Source organism: Panthera tigris, chromosome B4, assembly GCF_018350195.1.
Source record: "Panthera tigris isolate Pti1 chromosome B4, P.tigris_Pti1_mat1.1, whole genome shotgun sequence".
NCBI classification, from domain to species: domain Eukaryota; kingdom Metazoa; phylum Chordata; class Mammalia; order Carnivora; family Felidae; genus Panthera; species Panthera tigris.
The window spans coordinates 88,453,922-88,477,891 of record NC_056666.1 but is presented as its reverse complement, the minus strand read 5'-3'; the positions used below and the strand labels follow the sequence as shown (position 1 = coordinate 88,477,891).

The following is a 23,970-nucleotide window of genomic DNA, read 5'->3' as shown; positions in this document are numbered from 1 at the left end:
GTAGGGCCATCTCTTACACAAGTCTACTGGAAACACGTAAGCAAGAGGACGGGAAGGACAAGGAAGGACAAACAAGGACAAGAGAGCAGATATTTGTCATCGGAAAACTTCCCACTGGTAACAACTCAGGTGTGGGAGTGAAGGCCACTGGACGTGGGCCATGAGCATGCTAAGAGAGAGGTACTGAAGGACTCCCAACAGTGTGGAGGAGCGACCCAGAACCAAGTCCCTGAGTGTCCCAAGGAACGAGAGAGGGTGGGGTCCAGCAGGTGGCCTCACCCCACGGAAGAGGGAGGGCTTCCGTACGAAGAACGAAAAGGTGTCTGGAACCAGCAAAGCGGAGCTGAGCAGGGGGTAGAGCTTCCTCTAGGAAAGGCCCCCAGGGATGTATTTCTCCTTGGAGATGAAGAGGAAGAAACGCAAAGTTTTGGAGGAGCAGCCTATGAAGGCTGGGGTGTTGACTTACAGCAGAACCAGTTTTCCACAAGGCCCAGGAGAAGAGGACAGGAACGGGGCAGAACAGAGCCCGGAGGAGTAGTCGGCTTCCTACCTTTTCTGGCTGAGGACGAAACTGACCAACCACGCAGACCTGCTGTAGGCCAGGTGAAGAGCTTCTTTATTTAAATCCCAGTGAACAATACAGTGTACTATTAGTTTCAGGTGAACCGTGTCATGATTCAGCCCTTGCATACGTTCAGGTGAACAGCTTTCATTGTGCAGCCGCGGGTGCTCGGGCAGGCCTGGCCTGAGGAGTTCAGGCGGTAGCACTTACGCCTGGGGCGCTCCCTCCTCACCCCAGGTGCGGCTGGGCACTGCAGAGGTGGACGGTGAGTGAAGGGGTGTGGGGGCAGAGGCCACACCCCTGGCTTCAACACACACTGCTCACACCATGTTCCTCTAAATAGTTCCAGTTTCAACTTCCCACAGTCAGAAAGCACAACCTTTTGCGTTAACTCGGGTTATTTTTTCCGCCATGAAACCAAAACTCAAGCGTTGGTTAGTAGTCACTGCAGCCAGCATCATGAAGGAGGAAAAAACACACACCTGAACAACATCCACTCATCTACATCCTCCCTACCAGCTTACTCTCCCCTAACTCTTGGCCTGTCAACCTCAGTTTCTAAAGTGTAAGCGTGGCTCTAAAAAACCATGCTACTCCTTTCTGGAAAAAAAAAACAAAAAACAAAAAACAAAAAAACAAAAAAACAAAAAAACAAAAAAACCCAGCACTGGCTTCTTGGGAGTTGGGGAGGAGAGGGGTGAACGAAGATTAATGCTGTTACTCTTATCCAGGGCAGGCATCAGAGCCTGGAGTATTCCGGAAGTACCTGCGAGGTCGAGAGATGTCAGCAGTGTGAACCTGCAGCCATTTGTAAAAGTGAAAGAAGGGAGGGAAGCCACAGGTCAGTCAGGGAGAAATGGCATTTCATGGAAAAACTACACAAAGCAGACAAAAGAGTCGCTCATGGTAAATACACAATAACCATGAGACATTCTTATACTTTTATTTCAACTCCCTGTGACTAAGAAACATTTAGTATTTACCATATTTATTCATTCAACAAATATACAGTATGCACCTACGATGTACCCAGCACAGGTTAGATGCTTGGACTAACTCTCTGGGGGAGAAAAAGACGTAACTATTTGGTATGACACACACCAGGTCTCAGGATCTTTAGAGGGAAAAGCCAGTTCAGTTGTTAGCTGTCTCTTATGGCACTACTCACTCACTCCCAAATAACAAAGATCTTACAAAGGGAGAAACAAACCAACTCTGAGGCCATTATTATTTTCTTTATAGGACAGGCTCTCCTGCTTTGCATTCCATTGTTTTTACAGAGCAGATCTCTAAAATGTTGTCAAGTGGCATTAAACCTCTAAGAGCAGCAGCCGTGGCTGCCTGTGTCACTACTTGACTAGACAATTCACACGTGCTATGCTCTTTTAAAACCTACTTAAGTGGAGGACAGGGGAGGGGAGAGGAGGAAATCAGGAGCCCAGGCCAGAAATGCCACCACCACCTCCCAGTTGAGAATTCTCAAAGGAGTTTCAAGCTCTCCTAAAACCCTCTGCTGAGTCAGGAGGGCATTATGTGTGTGGCTTTGCCCCTCTGTCATTCACGCACTCACTCCTTCCTTCCTTCCACCAACAAGCATGGAGCACTTAGCATCCACTCTGCACCTGGCTCTGCCCTGGGCACTGTGGTCACAGGGATGAGGAAAATTACAGGATGGATACTGTTCCCACGCACACGGGGAGGAGAACGACTTTCAAGGCAGAAAAAACCACACGTGCACAAAATGGGAGTGGGGAGGGGGCCTCTAGGGTCACAGAAAGTAAAATTTAAGAGAAGGAGGAGCCATGGGCAGGGCTGAGGGTGTGTTTTTCTTGGACCAGTCCTCCATCCCCACTGACCCTCTCCATTCATGATCCATCCCAGGTGCCAGGCACAAGCTTGGTTCTGAACAGAACCATGTCCAGTGTTCATCAGGCTATGCTGTGACCTAGCTGGACATGAGGGCTGCAGAAAGTTCTGTGGCAGCTTAGACTACCTTGGAGGGGCTTCATTCTGCCATGAGCTGTATTTCTGACCAAGATGGTAGACGTTACACTGTTTTGTGGCAGAATTACCCAACAATGTGAGACCATGGTCATCCTCCCCGGGTAAAAATGGAAGATAGTGACATGTGCCTGGATAGTTGGGAAGCTGCCAATTCTTTTAGTTTTAAAAGAATTTTCAGTCACTGAAAAAAAGCTTTTTGATACAGACAAGAAACATTAATAGCTCCTCACAGTTCTAGAAAAATGTAAAGCTCCTGTCAACGTTTATCCTGTGGTGGGAGAAGATGAAAACCCAGAGTACGCAATGCCTTGGACGTGTTAATCTTGTGATTTGGTCCATCTTGTGCTTTACTTGCAAACCAACTCGGAAAAGAGAAATCTCCACGTTCTAAACAAGAAGACCCAACGTCTGATACTGCAAGAAAAGAGACTCCATACAGAAACTAAATAGCTACAATAAACTCAATGCTACTCAGGGCAACAGATAAAAAGCCTCTGGACTCCATACAGAGTTCTAGAGTCTCTGTGGAAAGTCAGCCCAAGATGGAGGAATGAAGCTGGACCACTTTCTTACACCATACACAAAAATAAACTCAAATGGATTAACAACCTAAATGTGAGACCTGAAACCATAAAAATCCTTGAAGAGAACACAGGCAATAATCACTCTGACATCAGCCGTAGCAACATTTTTCTAGATAGGTCTCCTGAGGCAAGGGAAACAAAAGCAAAAATAACTATTGGGACTACATCAAAATAAAAAGCTTCTGCACAGTGAAGGAAACAATCAACAAAACTAAAAGGCAACCTACTGAATGGGAGAAGATATTTATAAATGATATATCCAATAAAGGGCTAGTACCCAAAATATATAAAGAACTGATACAACTCAATACCCAAAAAAACAAATAATCCAATTTAAAAATGGGCAGAAGACATGAACAGACATTTCTCTAAAGAAAACATAAGGATGGCCAACAGACACAGGAAAAAGATGCTCAACATCACTCATCATCAGGGAAATGCACATCAAAACCACAATGAGGTATCACCTCACACATGTCAGAATGGCTAGAATCAAAAACACAAGAAATAACTAATGTTGTGAGGATGTAGAGAAAAAGGAACCCTTGTGCACTGTTGGTAGGAATGCCAACTGGTGCAGTCACTGTGGAAAACAGTATGGAGGTTCCTTAAAAAATTAAAAATACAATCCGATAATTGTACTACTGGGTATTTACCCAAAAAAGACAAAAATGCTAATTCAAAGGGATACATGCACCCGTGCATTTACTGCAACGTTATTTACAATAACCACATCATAGAAAGAGCCCAGGTGCCCCCCTATAGATGAATGGATAAAGAAGTGGTATAGGTATACAATGGAATATTAGTCATAAAATGAATGAAATCTTGCCATCTGCAACAATATGGGTGGATCTAAAGAATATAATGTTTTTTTATAAATGTTAACTTATTTTTGAGAGACAAAGAGCAAGCAGGGGAGGGGCAGAGAAAGACAGAAACACAGAAGCCGAAGCAGGCTCCAGGCTCTGAGCTGTCGGCACAGAACCCAATGTGGGGCTTGAACTCACAAGCAGTGAGATCATGACCTGAGCTGAAGTCGGACGCTTCAACTATTGAGCCATCCAGCCTCTATCAATATTTCTAAAGGAGAGAACACAGAGCAGACCTGAAAGATCATCTTAAAAGTCTTCCTACTGTGAAAGCCTCAATTCAAAGTGCAGTTTGCAGGCTGTAGGAGAGGGGAAATAAAATGACTGTTGTGCGTGCCTGGGTAGCTCAGTCAGTTTAGCATCTGACTTCAGTTTCAGGTCATGATCTTGCGGTTTGTGAATTCGAGCACCGCATTGGGCTCTGTGCTGACAGTGGAGAGCCTACTTGGTATTCTCCCTCTCTCTCCCTTTCTCTGCTACTTCCCTACTTGCTCTCTGAAAATAAATAAATGAAAAAAAAAAAAAAAAGACTGTCCTTAGTCAAGAAGAAACGGAGCTTCTTGGGCATTACCTTCCAGACAAATCATGATATGGAAAAAGAGGGGGAAAGTTCCGGTGCAGATGGCAAGATGAGATACGAGGACAAAGAGCTGGAAACCTTAAGAAGCCATTCAAAAATCTCAAAGAAAATTTGGAAAGAGCCATTTCTTCTTCTCAAAGCAGACTCTGTTCCTTGAACTGAAAGCTCGTGGTCACTGGATGAGAACATGGGAAGCTGAAAGAAACCTTCTCCAGACAAGAGGCAGCTGCAGACCTGAGACAGCTCAACCGTAATTACACTCAACTTCTAAAGTGGATCCTCCTGCATCTGATGAGTCAAACCTTTTTCTTCCTCCTCTATTGCCAAATCCAATGTTTCCAATGGATCTAAATGGGGCGTTTATAGCAAGAGGATTTCCTCTTCCTCGCCCTTCTCCAGAAAGCATGGAGAAGCATAACCCCCAACTGCCACCTCCACACACCCCCCGCCCCCAGCTGGCTATCCATTCAGGGTCTCTTTTCCTCATCCTCCCTCATGTGTTGGGTTTTTCCCTGTATGCTCCTGTGCGGAAAATAGAAGTGAGATACCTTTGGCGGGGGCGGGGAGGTCACTGCGCCTCCACACAAATCCCCTGATCAAAATCCTGACACACACAGGGAGGGCCTTAAGTCATTTTGCATCTTACTTTTTACTGTGAAGTATTTTTGAATTATTTATGGTTAGTTAAAAAATTTACATAAATGTTTTTACTTTTGCTCAAATTGCAACTCATTTTTTTTATTTTTTTAACGTTTTTGCTTATTTTTGAGAGACACAGAGAGACAGAGCACAAGCAGGGGAGGGGCAGACAGAGAGGGAGACACAGAATCTGAAGCAAGTTCCAGGCTCTGAGCTGTCGGCACAGAGCCCGACGCAGGGCTCAAACCCACAAATGAGAGATCATGACCTGAGCCAAAGTCAGACGCTTAACCTACTGAGCCACCCAGGTGCCCCAACTGCAACTCACTGTAAATTTTAGACAGTTTTTAGTGAAAAGAGATAGTTCAAATTATTACATCATATCATATATTCTAGAAAATATAAGCAGCAAATCTGAATCTGATGAGCCAGACCACTGTTCTCTCAACAATACATTATCCACAAGCAGTTAGTTTCAGCTCCCAGGGATGTTTGAAGTAGCAAATGCTTTTCTTCCTGCCAGTGGCTCTACATAACACAGTTGTAGGAAAAAGGGGAACGCTCCCTGTTGGGCTCCATTTTAAAAATCTACTCCAATAATGTGGGAATCAAAACTAATGACAATATTCAACTATTACATGTAAAAATCTCAGTGACTAAAGCTCTACATACTTCTTACTGTATGCATTCAAAAGGATTTCCCTTTACAGGAAATGTCAAAATAGGGGTATGTTTTAAACAATGAATAAGCCCTGGGTAGGGCTGTCAGCATGAAGACACAGTCTGATACTAGAGGCATTTTTACAAGTTCAACAATTTTGTATACGCAACGTCATCTACTTTTAGCCTTTCTCTCCCTATCTCTCCCTCTCCCTCTCTCTCTCTCCCTGTGTGTGTGTGTGTGTGTGTGTGTGTGTGTGTGTGTGTGTGTATGTATAATTTTTCTTTAATTTTCAATTTAGGAAGATGTTTGGTCGTAAGAACAAGAGCACTTGCAATGAGAGATACTTCAGAGTCTACTACCTAGAGGACTTCAAAAAAGGAAAAATGGCTTCCTTCTAACTTCAAGGGAAAAGACTTACCTTGGTAAATTACCTTTGCTACTACAAAAATGTGTTTTGTTTCAAAAGAGAAGCTTTGGGGATAGACTGAGAGAGACAAGGGCAGGCCCATCTATAACCGAAGAACAGTCTTACAATTCCATAAACTGGGGTGTGTCCGATCTTACTACCACTTGCCCTGCTGAGTCTTTCATTCTCCTTTGAAAACCTCATGGAAATGAAGACATCCAGGGTTAAATGAGAAAGGCCCCTGCTGGCCTGACCCCAAATGGGAATAACGGCCTTGGCAAGTGGGCTTGAATGTCCTGCTAGGCAGGTGGTGGCTTGGCAGCCTGTCACCCAGACTGAAGGCTAACGATGCAACTGCATGATGAACCAGATCTGCACTTTGTCTGGGCTGGAACTGGATATCCCCGCACATGCTTCAGGAACCAGCAATGATCTCTGGGCAGCCCCTTATTGGGTCACAGAAGTTTCCGCTGCTGACTTCTCACTGGCCTTGAAAAGTTACTTTATGAACTATCTACAGAATGTCATGACTAAGAGTTTTAAGAGAGCTGTCTTGGTCCTTTGTAGATAACTAATTAGTATTTGGGTACAAACATAAAACTAAGAGACCCTGTTTGTTCTTACACATCTAAGAAGTTGATTTACAAAACAGACTTTAACAAACATTTTGTAAATAAATTCAATAAATTGGCTAACTATAATAAAAGATTTAGGTTCAGTATGATTTTTTTAGTATCTATCATTTTGAGCAAATAGCATTTTGTCTTTTAAAAAATTTTAAGTTTATTTATTTATTTACTTATTTATTTAGAGAGTGAATGCAAGTGGTGGAGGCAGGGAGACAGAGGGAGAGAGAGAAAATCCCAAGCAATCTCCACACTGTCAGTGCTGAGCCTGACGTGGGGTTCGAACTCATAAACTTCGAGATCATGACCTGAGCCAAAGTCAGATACTTAACAACTGAGCCACCCAGGTACCCCAAAATTTTTAATTATAAAAACCTTATAGCAACATTATAAATATTGGAAAGTGGAGAGAAAAAAAAAAGAGTTATCCTTAGTCTCAACACTACAGCTTCACTTTTTATCTATTCATCTAAAAATGCATATTTAACTTAATTATATTCATGCTGTATAAGCAACTCTATAATTTTCCATTTGTTTTTAACATTGCTTACTTTCATAATATTTCCTACTATTTTATTCCATTAAATTACAACTTTTTAAAATATGGTTTGCTTATTATTTGTTAGGGTTTTCATCATTTATTTTACTTTATTTTTTTTAAGTTTATTTATTTATTTATTTATTTAGTAATCTCTACTCCCAAAGTGGGGCTCGAACTCACAATCCTGAGATCAAGAGTCACAAGCTCTTAATACACCATATATCACCTCTCGATATTGTGTTAAAAATTTAAGACAGGAAACCAGAAATAGCTCCAACCAGACAGAAAAACTGAATGGATGAAAAAGTACTCACTCTAAAAATCATTCTAAAATTTAATTAAGATTAAGTTATAGAGAAACCATCAAAAAAAAAAAAAGAGAGAGAATATAGTATTTATCAGATCTATGGGGAAGTGATCATTCAGTTTATAAGCAACAGAAGATACGGTAAAAGGAAAGACTGACAATCTCAAATATTAAACATAGGTAATTCAAATAACAATATTCTGACAGTTGACAAAGTCAACTGGCAATAAAATGTAAGCTAATAAGAAAACCACATTTAAAAAAAGTTTAAAGTAACTTTTATTTCAAGAAGGACTCCAGAAGAATAAATTAATGTATATAAAATAGTTTAAGGCAGAAATACATTAAAACAGCACTCTGGACATACACTTGATTTTCAAATACAACGGCTACGGGTACTCTGAAGCCTCTTGTTTCTTTCAAAAAGTGTTACTACACCAACAAAGACTCTACACACATTAAATGGTAATAATGAGTGCTAAAGAAATGATGAACACCATGAAATGACTTACATGAATTATGTTTAATCCTCACAATAACATATGCCTCCGTACTATTATTACCTGCATGTTACAGGTAAGGAAAGTGAGGTAAAGAGGTCAACTAACCTGAACAAGGTCATGGAGCTGTGATGGGAATCTAAACACCGTGATCCAAAGCCAGCATCTAGTCAATATGCTATAAACTTTACTGGTCCTCCAAACAAAATGTAACTGCTAAAATCTATCACCATAGGCTATCAACTTAAAATGATAAATTCTTTCTCCTTACGAATGATTATTACCATGCAAATGAAATTCTGATAACCTTTTCTATCCCCGTGATATGGTAATATTATTCCATAAGTGGTTTACTGTAATGTATCAATGATCTAGATCCCATGCAAGCACTTTGATGTATACCAGCCCAGTCATATGTTCACACACCATTGTGTCTACTGCAGAAAATTACTATCTGTAATCTCAAGAGCTCAATGCCACTGGATTTCAACTAAGGTAAGGTGTGACCCTGACAGTTTCCAGAAAGTCAATGTGACTTTGTAGGTGGTAGAACCGCTGTTGGCTGCTCTCCTGCAATGCTATTACACAATCGGCACCAAAAAAATGAAGGATAAGAAAACAGTCAACTTCCCGAAATACACAGTACCTGTCCTTTTGGATTATGGGCACTGAAAAAAGCGTTGACAGCAATGTATGGCTCTGGAGTGACGCCCTCCCCACCCCTCCCCCTCCCAATCTGGCTATATTTTTGAGAGGGACCCTAGCAAAGTGAAGAGCATACAGATAAAGGATGTCGGTCAGGCTGCTGAGAGGCCTGGACAGCACCATGCACTCATTCATTCACACATCAACACATTTTCAAGGTGCACCCAGGGTATCCCAGGAGCGGCAAACCAAAAAAAGAATCAGAGTCCCTATCCTTATAAACCTGCAGTTCTACAGAGAGAAACCAGAGAAAATAATGAGAATATAACATAGAGTGTGGTTTAAAAGAGGTCACAGGAGGTGCTTTCAGATTTCAGAAGATGGAGAAGAAACTGGGGACCTGAGATACCATACTCTATGAGGTCTGGGCTCTCAGGATCAGTGCTGGAGCCACAGGTTGGAACCTGGGGATGGGGATGCTCCAACTGAGGGTCTTGGCCCAGAGCAACATCAAGGCTTAATCCCCTAAGAGGATCTCCAGTTACCTCAAACCAGATCACCTTCCATTGGCGGTAGTGGGGGCTGGGTTAAATTTGGGTAAGTTAATAACGTTCACTTACAGTTGGTCACTACTTTTTAAGAAGAAGAGACAAATTCACTATTTAGTAACTGATTCTATTCAAGAGTGACTGATCTGGGTATTTTAAAAGAATTCCCATGAATTTGCTTCTGCCCACACCAGTGCCCCTCAAAGTATGACTGTGTGGGTCAGAGCTACCAGTCTGCCATATCTTTATCACCAGTCCCCAAAGAAATAAGCAGAGAGATTAGATTTAGAAATTTTACGTGTTTACTAGATCTCATAAAAAAAAATGGGGCTGTGTATATATCTATCTGCCTTTGTTTATTTCATTTTTGTAATAATTCACTTTAGTGTATTTTATAAAAACATTGATTCATGACACGTTGGAAAAAAAATAGCCTTTCACCACAGATAGTTTGAGAGGCACAGTTCCAAATAATTTTGAGTGTGTAATTACACAGAAGTGTATTTCCTTCCAACTCTTAAAAAAACCAAAGGACGTAAAATAAAAAAGTTTTTAAAAACAAAAAAAGCTTTGATGTAGCCGTCAAGGTAAGATTCTCACCTAAGTTTTTAAGAACTATCATTTATTGGATTTATCTTTTTCAGGCACTGAGGCTTACACTTTATTTTTTAATTTTTATTTATTTTTATTTACTTATTTATTTATTTGAGAGACACAGAGTGTGACCAGGGGAGTGGCAGAGAGAGAGAGGGAGACACAGAATCCAAAGCAGACTCCAGGCTCTGAGCTGTCAGCATAGAGCCTGACGTGGGGCTGAAACCCACAAACCACAAGATCATGTCCTGAGCCGAAGTCAGACGCTTAACCAACTGAGCCACGTAGGCACCCTGAGCCTTACACTTTATATGCATGGGCTCATTCAATCCTCATAGCAACCCAACAAAGTAAAAATTGTCACTATTTTACCCGTGAGAAAACTGAGCCCTAAGAAAGCCACGTCACAAAACAATAACTTGCAGGTAGTAAGGGGTAGAACAACAGGTGAACTGCAAAAGATTGAACTGCAAAGCCAGAACACAATCCTAAGATAACTCAGCATCTACTTACTTATGAATCAACAGGTGTAATGTCTAACCTCTCAGGCAAGCAAGGCACTCCCCATTCCCCCTGGCTCTGTTCCAAGAGATGTGAGGGAACCTGACTACCAAAGTCAACTGTCATACAAACTGCAACTTTGAGAACAAGAATTTGTCTCTGATTTTTAAAAAGGCCACCAACAAACTCTTAATTCTCTACAGTAGTATTTGGCAAACTACAGTCCATGGGCAAAATCCAGCTTACCTCCTGTTTTTATAAATACAGCTTTCCCAGAATACAGCCATGCCCATTAATCTACACATTGTAATTTATAGCCAGTCTTGGATACAAATGGCAGAGGAGAGTAGTTGTGACAGTGACCATAAGAGCTACAATGCCTATAATGTTAACTTCCTGGCTTTTAACAGAGAAAGCTTGTCAACTCCTCCGTATCAGTAAGACCGGCAACAGCACAGATTATGAATCAATAAAGAAAGTTCCAATCTCATTTTAGACATTAGGATTCGGTGTCTGACATAACATAACTTCTCTCATGTTGGCTTTAGAGCTGACTTGCATTCTGGATATTTTTTCCCTTTGTCAAATATTTATTTACTTGTCTGTTTATTTATTTATTGTTAAAGTTTATTTTTGAGAGAAAAAGATGGGGGGGGAGGGGCAGAGAGAGAGGGGGAGAGAGAGAATCCCAAGCTGATGAGGGGCTCGAACTCAAAGTACCAAACGGTGAGATCAAGACCTGGGCCAAAATCAGGAGTCAGACACTTAACCGACTGGCCATCCAGGTGCACCCTCCCCCCCCCCCCCGCCCCCACCCTCGGTCAAATTTTTAAAGGAAAATGTACCAACTAGCAAATTCTCTCAAGTGAGGGTGGCAGAAAGGTGAAGTGTTTTAAATAACCTACAACATAAAGAGGCTCTGTCATCAACTGGTAGCAGCAGTGTTGTAAGAACCACAGTGGACTTCAGGCATACATTCTTAACACTTTCCACATATTTGTGAGGATTTCAGGTAATCCTTCTAATGACCCCAGGAAGGTGAGGCCACCAGGTCCCAGTGAGATTTGGTAACCTGATTAGGACAGGGCTGAGAAGCTAATAAGTACTGAATCTACAATCTGGTCCAACACTCACTCGGACTCTGAAGCTCACCCGGCACTTCTCCCTTGTGTTGACAAAGAACGGCAACATGCAAAAGAATCTAAATTAATCTAAATCTACCTCAAAATGTAAAGTAACAAGATATAACCAAATTTTTTAAAATGAGAATTTGTTAATATTATAGACCATCAAAATGAAGTAACCAGATACTTGTAACACTACCATTAACCTTTGAAAACAAATGTTTCACCCGACAATTTTATTTACTTAAATGAGTCTGAGTTTCTGTTTTAACAAAAAAGAGAAAAAAAACATGACAGAGACACATCTTAATTACAGGCTTTTTTGGTTCTGATAGGAATGGTATTTTCCTATTAGATTATACTTTCCAGAAGAACAATGCCATTTAAATCCTTCTGAAGGGAAAAATGCCTTCCAGTGGATCTACGTTTGCAAAAAAGAAAGCATTGGCAGAGAGTCAAGTTTTCCCAAAGTACATATACATATGCCAAATAAGTACAGTCAGAAAACTAAAGAGGCATTCCCATCTATTATTCTCATTTTCAACATTACTGCTAGTTAAGGAGGTGCCATTCAATTCCTAAATCTGGTTCACTGGCTCGCTAATAATTTCTAAGCAGAAAATGACACAGCCAACCAAAATCACATACAGTAAGAAAATAAATTGTATTTGATCCTAGAAAAGTTAAAACACTCTAGTTGGTTACCTATTTGCATAACCAATAAATTCACCAAATCACGTCTGTCTTCTAAATTGATTTTGACATACACCATTCTGCTTGTCACAGTATTTTAGTCAGAAATACTTGTTGCATAGTATATAGACTACTTCTAAACGGTAGAAACATCTTGAACTGTGTAGTTTTTAAACATAATTCTTCATCAAAGGGTTATATGCTTTTTGGAATTTGAGTTCCACAAACACTGTAATTTCACTGTTAAACATATTTACAGGGTCATACATATTCAAATTATGTAATAAAGATAGTACAAACGGCTGATAAAATGCAATTAACATTCATTTACAGTAGCTTAGCAGGCTTTGCCAAATGCTACTTCCCGTAACAGGCTATGAGGCTCTGATTGCATTAAGCTTCCCAATTATTCTTTTCTATCCTATGGTATTTTAACACTATTTCTGAGATTCCAAAAATCATCAGCAAGTGGATTTCAAGGTCTTTCGGAGTTCACAAGGCCTCTAGTCCATGATATTAAAATATTTTTCCCAGGTGCCTATGTCTTCCAAGTTCATATTTCTGAATTTCTTATATTTTTATAAACGATGGTTATTTTCGAATTCTGTGATCTTTCCAGTTTAAGTCTATAAAACTGAGACCTCTGATAAAAGGTTTTTCAAACTTTTCATGTTGGTTTCATATAAATAAACACACATTTTTGAAAAAGCACATTACTCTCAATTTCCTCTGGTACATTTCAGATATATTCTGTCTTAGAGATACAATAAACATGATTATTATGTTTTAAGCAGTAAACACTGCTGTCAGCACATTACTTTCATTAAGTGAATTTTATCATTCGGTTTCATAAACAGCAGCTGGTTATTCTTGCTGTCTCATTACTTCCTCATAGAGATCAGCAAGCCTTGGGAAGTGACTATTTACAATTAAGAAACTTTGTATATTACAGAGACCTCTAAACTTGTAATCAACTAGAGATTCAAATTATGTCCTTTTATAGAATTAATGGACCTTTGTATACCAAACACACTCCTACTATCCCACCAAAAAACGTTTGAGGCTATGAAAAATGTGCCTATTTCTTGCTTAACCTTGTAACCTTAGGACAGGTCAAAAAGGATGTCTGAGATAGAAGCTTTGTGATAATCTTTTTCAAGTCCTTCATGTTCTAAAGTTTTAAAACTATAACTTTAGAAATATATTTAAAGAAATCTCAGTGCCAATTTTACATAAAATATGCCAATACACATTTCTTTTTTTTTTTTTTAATGTTTCTTTACTTTTGAGAGAGAGAGAGAGAGAGAGAAAGATAGCAAGAGCAGGGGAGGGGCAGAGAGAGGGGGAGACAGAGGATCTGAAGCCGGCTCTGCGCTGACAGCAGAGAGCCCTAAATGGGGCTCGAACCCACGAACCATGAGATCATGACCCGAGCCTAAGTCAGACGCTTAAGCAATTGAGCCACCCAAGCATCCCACCAATACACATATTTCTGATTCAATAACATGCTACTTGACAGTGCAATTTCCTCATTTACATACATTTTAAGACTCATAAGAACATAAAAATTCTCAGTTGGGAACAGCTAACATTTTAACAGCTTTCTCACTGGAGACCTTCCTGCTAGGAAACTGAAATAAAAGAAAATATTAGAAATCTGATCTTTAAGAGTCCAAACAATTATTTATGGAGCACTTAACTCTATACTAGGTAAGTGCTGGGGCATATATATGATAGATAACGGAGCACAGTCTATGGGAAACAGATGTTGAACAAACATCTGTCTGTTATAAAAATAATTAATTACAATTAGAGGGAGGTTAAAAGTATTTTTCTTATTATAAAAATAAATATCACAACAGTAAAAAAAAAAAAAAAGTATTTCAAAGCTCACTATGGTGCCAGGCATCATTTTAGTGCTTTACATGTGCTCATATATATGTTTATACATATAACAAATACATATTTGCTATGGAAAATTTGGATAATACAGGAACACACAAAGAAAATTTTAAAAAGTTGTCAGTCCCATTTACTCAGAAATGATGACTATGATATTCTGGTGTATATCATATTTTATTCACCATAGATTTTTTTCCCGCACTTACTAGCATATCTTGAAAGGTTTCTTTTGGATTTAAAATAATCTTCAAATTCATAATTTTAGTGGTTCCATAATACTCTAATCCCTGTACATACCATAATTGATTTATTTCCTGACTCTTAGAGATTTATATGGCTTCTAATTATCATTTTTTAAGGCTTATTTATTTATTTTGGGAGATAAAGAACGTGTCAGAGGAGTAACAGAGAGAGAGAGAGAGAGAGAGAGAGAGAGAGAGGCAGAATCTGAAGCAGGCTCCAGGCTCTGAGCTGTCAGCACAGAACCTGACATGGGGCTCAAATCCATAAACCATGAGATCATGACCCGAGCTGAAGTTGGACACAACCGACTGAGCCACCCAGGGGCCCCTCATTTTTTTTTTAAAGAAAACTATGATGACGATTCTTATGCATTTTGCATAAGAATTTAATCTTATTATTGATTAAATATGATTATGCATTTAATCATCTCTGATTATTTCCTTTGGATAGACTTCTAAAAGTGAGATTACAGGGTCCAATTACACTCCACAAAGAGTGTATCAGTTTATATACCCTCATGAAGAATTGTGTTTATCATGCCACACCCTTCACTGAATCAAATATTATCCACTTTCCAACTTGAAAAGTACAATTACATGTCACTCTGTGTGGTCAACCTATGCAGCAAACATTCCTTAACTATGGTTATATGTAACATATTTTTTCCAAGAAGACAACTTAATCACATTGAATAGCATTAATCTTTTGAAAACCTCAACTGGCAAACACTATATATATATATATATATATATATATATATATATATATATTTTTTTTTTTTTTTTTTTTTTTTTTTTTTTTTAGAACTTAAGGAAAAATCATTTATGCGAGCTCCCTAACACAAATACTTCCTGCCAGAAGTCAGGACATTAGGATTTTTTCTCAGATTAAATTCATGTTGAGGCAAAAATTCCAAAGTAGTGTTAAGAAAATGTAGAGACCTGTGATTCGGCATACAGAACATACTGATTTAGAAATAATGACTAAAATGAAATAAAATGAAGAGTAAAGCAATTACCACAGAGAACTGACCACAACGAAAATTAGAGATACAAGCAACTCCACTATGGACAAAAGAAATAGAATGCATAATGCGTCATTCTCAAATGAGTCATTACAATTTTTGGAAAAAAGTCAAAGTCCTAACTGGAGAGAGATACCCTCACCCACAATGTCTGGCCTTGAATTCTTCTCTGCTTAATAGTCCTCAAGGGCCCCGGAAGTTGCTAGAAAATGGATACAACAGATAAGAGACTCCTTGCACAGCTGGACTTTAAAAACTAGAAATGGGGATAGATTTCATCTTTGCAGAAATGCGCTAATGGACGAAATTTGAAGAGGACACATAAAAAGACCTTTGGAATAAAGAACCAAAGCTCTTCATTATTGGCTAAAAGTAGTGAGAGTGGGACTGGAATTCTGGACAAGCCATCTGATATGTACCCTGGACTTAAGTTCACTTAGGGTCCATGGCACCAGGCCCATCACCAAAGTGTTACAGGACAAAACCAAAATATGCCTTCCTCAAGAGGAAATATTACAAGGAGGTCCAAAGAAAAATTACCATCAATAACAAAGCATTTCCCACATTTATACTATCTCCATGTAGAGAAAGACATTCAATATAATTCTGCGTGTTTGTGAAAAAATATTTTTTCTGAATTTTTATTTTTTTCTATAGAACGTGTTTCTGAACTAAAAGATACAGCAGCGAACTCCCAAGATGTATTAATAAATCTTCACTCACTAAATTTCAGCGGACATAACAATAAGTAACACTTCAGTCAGCAAACAGCTATTCAGTCATTATATGTTCTAGGCACTGTGCTGTGTGCCAGGAACAGAGCACAAAATTCTCACAGGATCCCAGTCCTCAGAAAGCTCACAGTCTGGCAGGCTAAATACACACTTAAACATGAGCCAGCAGTTGTCAAAGGGCTTTCGAATCTATCAAGATTTAAAACCCCTGAAAGTGACAGAGTTCTCAGAATGAAGATGAAAATCGTTATTTTTCCCCTCCAGACAGAACATGAAAACAGGATGAAATCAAGTCCAATGGAACTAACTGATCCTCTCTTTCCAAATATTATTTCCAAAGATACACATATGCATTTATCACATGACTCCATAAATGAAAATTTTCAAATTAAAAAGAAAACCTACTCTTAGTCCTTCTTATTTAGTCCCAACTGGCTACAATGCAGCAAAGTAACCCAGCTGATGTCATATACAATTAAGTGTTTTTCAAAGAGTCAATGCAGATTTAACTTTTTTTCTCAAAATGGAAATAGCTTAAATTTCTTTGATAATGCATCTTTCTATGACTTTTGAAATAATCAAATAAACTTTTTAAAAATCAAGATAATATTAATAATCATTATGAGGTAACTAAACAGACAAATGACAGGATTAAGTTCTGAAGTAACTTCCATTAGTTCCTCAAAAAATTAAAGTATATGACCCAGCAATTCCACTTCTAGGTATATATCTGAAGGAAACAAAATACTGCCTCAAAAAGATATCTGCACCCCCACGTTCTGCATTATTTAGAATAGTTATGGTATGGGAACAAACTAAGTGTCCATTGATGGATAAATGGATAAAGAAAATGTGATACATACACGCATGTGTGTGCACACGTGTGTATGTATATACACACACACACACACAGGAATATTATTTATCAATAAAAAAGAAAGAAATGTTGCCATTTGCAACACGTGTATGGACCTTGAGGGCATCATGCTAAGTGAAATAAGTCAGAGAGATAGACAAATACCATATGGTATCATATGGGGAATATTTTTTTTTTTAAAGCCAAATTCATAGAAATAGAGAATATAATGGTGGTTGCCAGGGGCTGCGGGGTGGGGGTGGGGTGGAAGAGGAGAACAGAATATTAGTCAAAGAGCACAAACTTCCATATATAAGATACATAAGTTCTGGAAATGTAATATACAGAATGATTATAACCATACTGTATTATACACTTGATAGTTGCTAAAAGAGTAAATCTTAAATGTTCTCACCACAAACAAAAAAACTGTAACTATGTGAAGTGATGGATGTGTTAACTAACTTTACTGTAGTAATCGTTTTGTGATACATATGCATATCAGCTCAGTATCTTGTAACACCTTAAATGTACAGAATGTTATATCAATTATTTATCAATAAAGCTGCAGAAAAAAACATTAACCTCTATTAGCTGATAGTATGGAACTAAACCCCTAGCATAAAATTTAACAACGATAAAACATCATGCTATATACAGATTTTTAAAAACTTATTTGAGACCAGATAAGCAAAGCAAGGAAATTCTTCTGCAACATTTGTTTTGCACACCTAACTCATAGCCAGGCTTTAACAATGGTTTTAAAAATTATCTAATTTAATCTTCCCAGCAGCACTGAGATGGAGAGCTATATCCCTATTTATAAGCAAGGAAACTGAGGCTCAGAAAGGCAACATAACTCGCCCAAGGTCTTGTTACTAGAAGGTGGTAGGATCAGACCTGAAACTCAAGTCAGATGGCTCCTAGTACCCTGATGCCTCCTACACAGAATATACAAATCAGACATGACAAATACTTGTGGGGAAAATTACCAGAATGCTTCTCCATGGAGCCATAATCTCAACTGCCTCCTTTCTTTTTTTTTCCTTAAGTCTATTTTATTAAAAATTTTTTTTGTTTTAATGTTTATTTTTAAGAGAGAGCGAGCGAGTGGGGGAGGGGCAGAGGGAGAGGGAGACACAGAATCTGAAGTAGGCTCCAGGGTCTGAGCTGTCAGCACAGAGCCTGACACGGGACTCAAACCCACGATCCATGAGATCATGACCTGAGCCAGAGTCGGACACTTAACCCACTGAGCCACCCAGGTGCTCCTATTTATTCTATTTTTCAGAGAGAAGACAGAGTGCATGCACAAGTAGGGTATGAGCAAAGTGAGAGGCAGAGACAGAGAATCCTAAGCAGGCTTCGCACTGCCAGGGCAGAGCCCATCGAGGATGAGGGGCTCGAACCCAAGAACCACGAGATCATGACCCGAGCCGAAATCAAGAGTCTAACGCTTAATCCACTGAGCCACCCAGGTGCCCCAATTGCCTCAATTCTGTAATACGAACAAACATATGCCTTCATAGAAGAACTGTGAGCATCAAATGTGACTGCATGTATGAGCGCCTGGTAAACTGTAAGGCACTATGTATGGTGTCACTGGCTCTGTAATGGTTTTAAGGGAAGGAAAAGAACCAGTGTAGAGATGCCGCCTATGGGGCAGCAAACCATGCCTTATAAAAGGAAGAACTTTCTACCAAGAAACCTCCTTGTGTGGGACTGGATGCTTACCTCAAAGAGGCAAGAGCCCAATGGCCACCTGTCTGAGATTCTGGATGGGTGGGCACATGTTGGATTAAGTGATCTTCATGCCCATTCCACTTCTAACATTCTCCAATGCCAAGACCAGCTTAGAACAGACTCAGTCCCATAGGAAAGGAGTACTTTAGTATCATTAACCCAACTTTAGAGATGTTTTGGATTTTTCTGACACGCGAAAGACAAATGGCTGGGGGCACCTGGGTGGCTCAGTAGGTTGAGCTTCGGACTTCAGCTCAGGTCATGATCACGGGATTCATGAGTTAGAGCCCCATATCAGGATCGCTGCCGTCAGCCTGTGAGCGCAGAGCTCACTTTGGATCCTCTGTCACCCCCTCTCTGCCCCTCCCCTGCTTGTGCTCTCTCAAAAAATAAACATTAAAAAAAAGGCAAATGGCTCAAAAAGAAAGAACTTGAAATAATCACCTACAGAAATAAAAGCACAGAAGTCCTCTTTTCACCTCACCTATTCACTCTTTTTAGTCTCAGCGGATGGGGACACATCCCGTGGATACATGTGAATCAGCAGCCTCCAAACTTGCTTGATGGTACACCCTCATAAAGAAAAAGCAGAATCTCAATGTATGTTTCCATCTCTGCATTTACAAATTATGTACGTGCACTATTGTGCTAGCATATTTTTGAATTATACAGAGAGAAAACACAAGGTCTGAAAGGCGACAAATAATACATGACATTGTTTTCCACCAGGTCACTGTGCATCTTGTTCTCCTCTCTGTAAACCTGACTTATTCCTCCCACAGGTCATCAAGAACTCGAGATTCCACTTCTCAGATCTCCTTCTCTCTCAATGTTTCCACCCTCAAGGTCAAGGGCAGAACTGAGGCCTTCAATATGCCACAGTAGAGTACAAGAAGACTTTTAAACTGGCCTCCCTCTACTTAGGCTGTTCCAATCTATCTGGTACCCTAGCATCTCAGGGTATCACCCTCAATGGCTTCCCACTGTCTCCAAAGCGTAAACTGCTAATGCCACGTAAGCACATAAAGCATAATTGCTATCCTCTCACTATGTCACCTCTGGCAAAATAAACTTTCCTCATTTTCTAATCTGGAGAACGTGTTTCTTGTGTGTTTCTTGTGACATTCAAACAAAATAATGCATGCAAAATACAGTTACACTGCCAGGCAGGTAATACATGTCCAATAGCTATCAAGCTATTGTCAGCATTAGCTTTCTATTCTTATCTCTTTACTCTGCTCAAAGCGTTTAGAACACTAAGCTAATGATTCCTAAAAAGGAAAAACACAGAATAACTCACTTGAAGAGATTCTCCTTTACCTGGAATGCCCTTCATTTCCTGGAGAACTCCTACTCATCCATCAAGACTAGTTCAAACGTCTCTCTCGTGAGTGCGCATTGTTCTCTCCCAGGCAGAACTAATTTCTTCCTGCACAATGTTCTCATAAATTTAAAATACCTCTAACGTATATTATAGCAAATCTTCATTTGCTTCCACATCTCTAAATCTGGAACACAAACCATAAAAAGACACAGGCTGTGTTTCATTAGTTATTAATTCAATGAACACTGCCTGAGCAAATACTATAAGGCAAAGCAGGTGCCTTGATTAAAAAGACCTCTACTCTTAGAGAGTCTACAGTTTGATAAAGGAGGTATTCAATAGCTGTTTGTTGAATGAATGATATTTAATTCCAACATGACTGTAAAAGAATTTAAACCAATGACCCAGATCAAATGTTTAAACTATCTTCTTTGTTAATGTTTAATAATTTTGAGAGAAAAAGTGCATGTGCATACACCCAAGTGAGCAGGAGGAGGCAGGGGGAGAGGGAGAGAGAATCCCAAGCAGGCTCCACACTGCCAGCACAGAGTCCCATGCAGGGCTTGATCTCACTGACCATGCGATCATGACCTGAGCCGATTATCAAGAGTCAGACACTTAACCATGAGCCACCCAAGCACCCCAAATGTTTAAACTATCTTAACAATATAATAGAGTCACATTATAAGCACATTTAATTTATTGGAATTGAACTATATATCTGTATTTACTTATAAAGACCCGGGGAGGAAGTGAAAATCTTTTTCCCTCAACATTCTTTTGTTCTTTCAACTAGACCTTGGCCACATGAGAGGGTGAAGACAATAATCTATAACCAAAAACAAACAAAAGGGTGAAGCCATAGTTTATAAGCAAAAACAAACAGGAGCACCTGGCTAGCTCAGTAGGTAGAGCAAGTAACTAACTCAAGGTCAGGAGTTTGAGCCCCACGCTGGATATAGAGATTACTTTAAAAACAAAAAACAAAACAAAACAAAAAAACCAGTAACACATAAGTTAGTTCTCTGGCTTTTGAGCTTTCATAGACTTAATTCTTGGTAACACGGTAACTTTGGGATTTTCAAGGGTAATTTTGTTTAATTTTTCTCCTTATTGTTTGACTTGAGAGCTTAACCCTCACATAAATTAAAATTCCCATGTAACTATAGCAATTTCATTAATTATCAGTGAATCCAAGATTTTAAAAAATTTTTTAAAAAAGCTCTCATGAAATATAATAAACTTTCCTGTTTACAGAAAAACTCTGTCCTTACACCAGCCGGGAATTAACCATAACTCACAGTACTATATGCACGTCAGTAAGTCCCACAGTTAGGCCTCAAGTCTCGGGACCATCCTAAGAGTTGGTAGTGACAGTGGAAAAAGGAAATGTACTACAGGAAGTCCTAAAAAGGTTACTTGCCTTGTGTTCTTCCTTAGTTCAAAAGCACATGCAGATTTGCAAGGAAACTGAAGCTTTATTCCTTCAGGGCTCATCATGTTCCCATTTTAGTTTTCAATTTACCCAGATGTGATGTGAAAAGGTTTTCATAATTTAAGAAACTAAGAAATTACGAAAACTGGGGGAGGGTGGGAAGCAAAAGCAAGAAGCAGAGGGCTGCACACATTTTGTATATTCTTCGTTTAAACTGCCATGATTTGATGTCCATTTACAGGAATTGTGAGCAATTCTAAGAAAGCTAAAGATCTTAGGGAAATTGGGAGTAAAATTAGCATCTAAATTGACTAACTTAAGGAAGTTACAAAATTGCTTTGCTTCTAACAGCAAGGGTTCCCAACTCCTAGTCGTTGACCTACAGCATCGAATCACCTGAGAACTCTTTAGAAATGCAAATTCTAGGGCTGGGTGTGGGGCCCAGCGAACTGCTTAAACAAGCCCTGCAGGTGATTCTAACTTTTGCTGAGTGGGTCTACCAGAAGTCTCAACACCTGCTCAAAGAGGAACAATTTAACAAAAAGGGAAGTCTTGCATAAATCTAGAGAACTAGCCAATGAAATACAACTTCTTTCCCAGGAGAAATCAAGACAGGGTGGGGCCCCTTCACTTGAGAACCTGAAAGGCTTTCTGCTGGAAGTAACAGGGGAGCTGAGGCAACCATTCTTACCCCTAGGAACAAGGCACGACCATTAACCAAGAGTATTCCACTTTCGATTTTTAATACTTACCCACCAAAATGCCTTTTCTGTTACAAACGAAGAGCCAACGTTACAATGAGTTTCCTCATCAAGTAATCCATTGAGATAATAAGACAATTTCGTATTCCTACGTAATTGTTCAACAACAAAAAGACTTTTATCTGACTTGATATAAACTCTATCAAGACAAAAATGGTAATCACTCTTTCTAGCTTTCTGGAAGTTTAAAAGGAGTGGGTGACAAGAAATCTAAGCATTTAACCTTCCATAAGGCAGTGTCCTTACATAGCTCTGCATAATGGATGGCCTACAGGCTTGAACTCTGGTGACTCCAACATTTGGTAGCTGTGTGATCTTGGGGAAACTAAGTCTCTAAGTTTTGCGCTTCATTTCCCCATCTACAAGGTGACAGCAATATGACCTCCCTTAAAAGAAACACACTGTAAATGTCAGCTGCTAGTACTGTAAGCAGGGCCACTAATAACCGCAGGTGACATTTATATGGTAAACAGGCATTTTGCATCAGATCACAAGAGTAAGAGTGGACCCAAGCTTTTTTTCTGATTCATTATGAGGGGAGACTAGATCTTAGCTCAAAACAATCAAATGATAAAGACTTTTTTTTTCTTTTAAGAGAGAGAACATGAGTGGGAAAAGGGCAGAGGGAGGGAAGGAGAGAGAGAGAGAGAGAGAGAGAGAGAGAGAGAGAGAGAGAGAGAGAGAGAGAATATCTCAAACAGGCTCCACAGTCAGCACAGAGCCTGACATGGGACTCGATCCCATGACCCTGGGATCATGACCTGGGCCAAAACCAAGAGCCAGACGCTCAACTGATCGAGCCACACGCTCAACTGATCGAGCCACTCATGAGCCCCAAGTGATAAAGACTTTAATGGCACAGTGAATACCTACAGGCTAACACAGAGGAGAAATCAGAGTGTAATTGTGGAAGACCTGTAAGCTGCCATCTATTTCAGGTGTTCTTTAGGAAGGGTGCTGCCATGCTCAAAGGGAAGAAAGAAACAGGACACATCCAGATACGATACAGATACATTCTATGTGGAAGCAAAGGAGTGCATTAGGCCTTTGACAGCGGCTGGAAAAACTATGGTTCTCTTCATCTGTTTGATGGATGGTTTATTTTTGGCAACTCTTAATGAACAAGTAACTAATGCAAGTTAATGGTAGAGCAATCTACATCTATAGCTGCAATCATACACACGGAAAAAGCAGAATTCATTACCCTCAAGTTTCTCTAGCAATGATGATGTAAAGGAAGAACTATAACAAAGTACCTCTTTGTAGCTAAACACTGTAAGAAGTCTATCAATACAATTCTTTTAAGATTGGACCCAATATACCTTCTGGAGATGGGCTAAATATCTCCTATTGCGCTTCTACAGAACCATTAAAATTTACTTATTTAGTGTTTGCTTTGTAAGTTTAAGTCTGTTAAGTAATTTTAATCTCTCTGGAGATGAGTGAGTTTTAAGTCATTTCAGGAAAAAATTGCCACTAATTAAGACAAGAGCTTCAGGTAGTAGTATAAAATTATTATTAGGGCACCTGAGTGGCTTAGTCGGTTGAGTGTCCAACT

General features: G+C 39.5%; 1 protein-coding gene and 1 long non-coding RNA gene across 2 annotated transcripts in view; one reads left to right on the top strand and one right to left on the bottom strand.

Annotated features, from left to right (window-relative positions):
- LOC122240383 overlaps positions 1 to 6,941 on the top strand; it is a 38,868-nt gene extending 31,927 nt beyond the window's left edge. The window contains exon 4 of the long non-coding RNA XR_006220029.1: positions 6,204 to 6,941. This is a non-coding gene — a long non-coding RNA (uncharacterized LOC122240383). The remainder of the gene's footprint in view (positions 1 to 6,203) is intronic.
- SRGAP1 (SLIT-ROBO Rho GTPase activating protein 1) overlaps positions 1 to 23,970 on the bottom strand; it is a 281,933-nt gene that overhangs the window by 232,893 nt on the left and 25,070 nt on the right.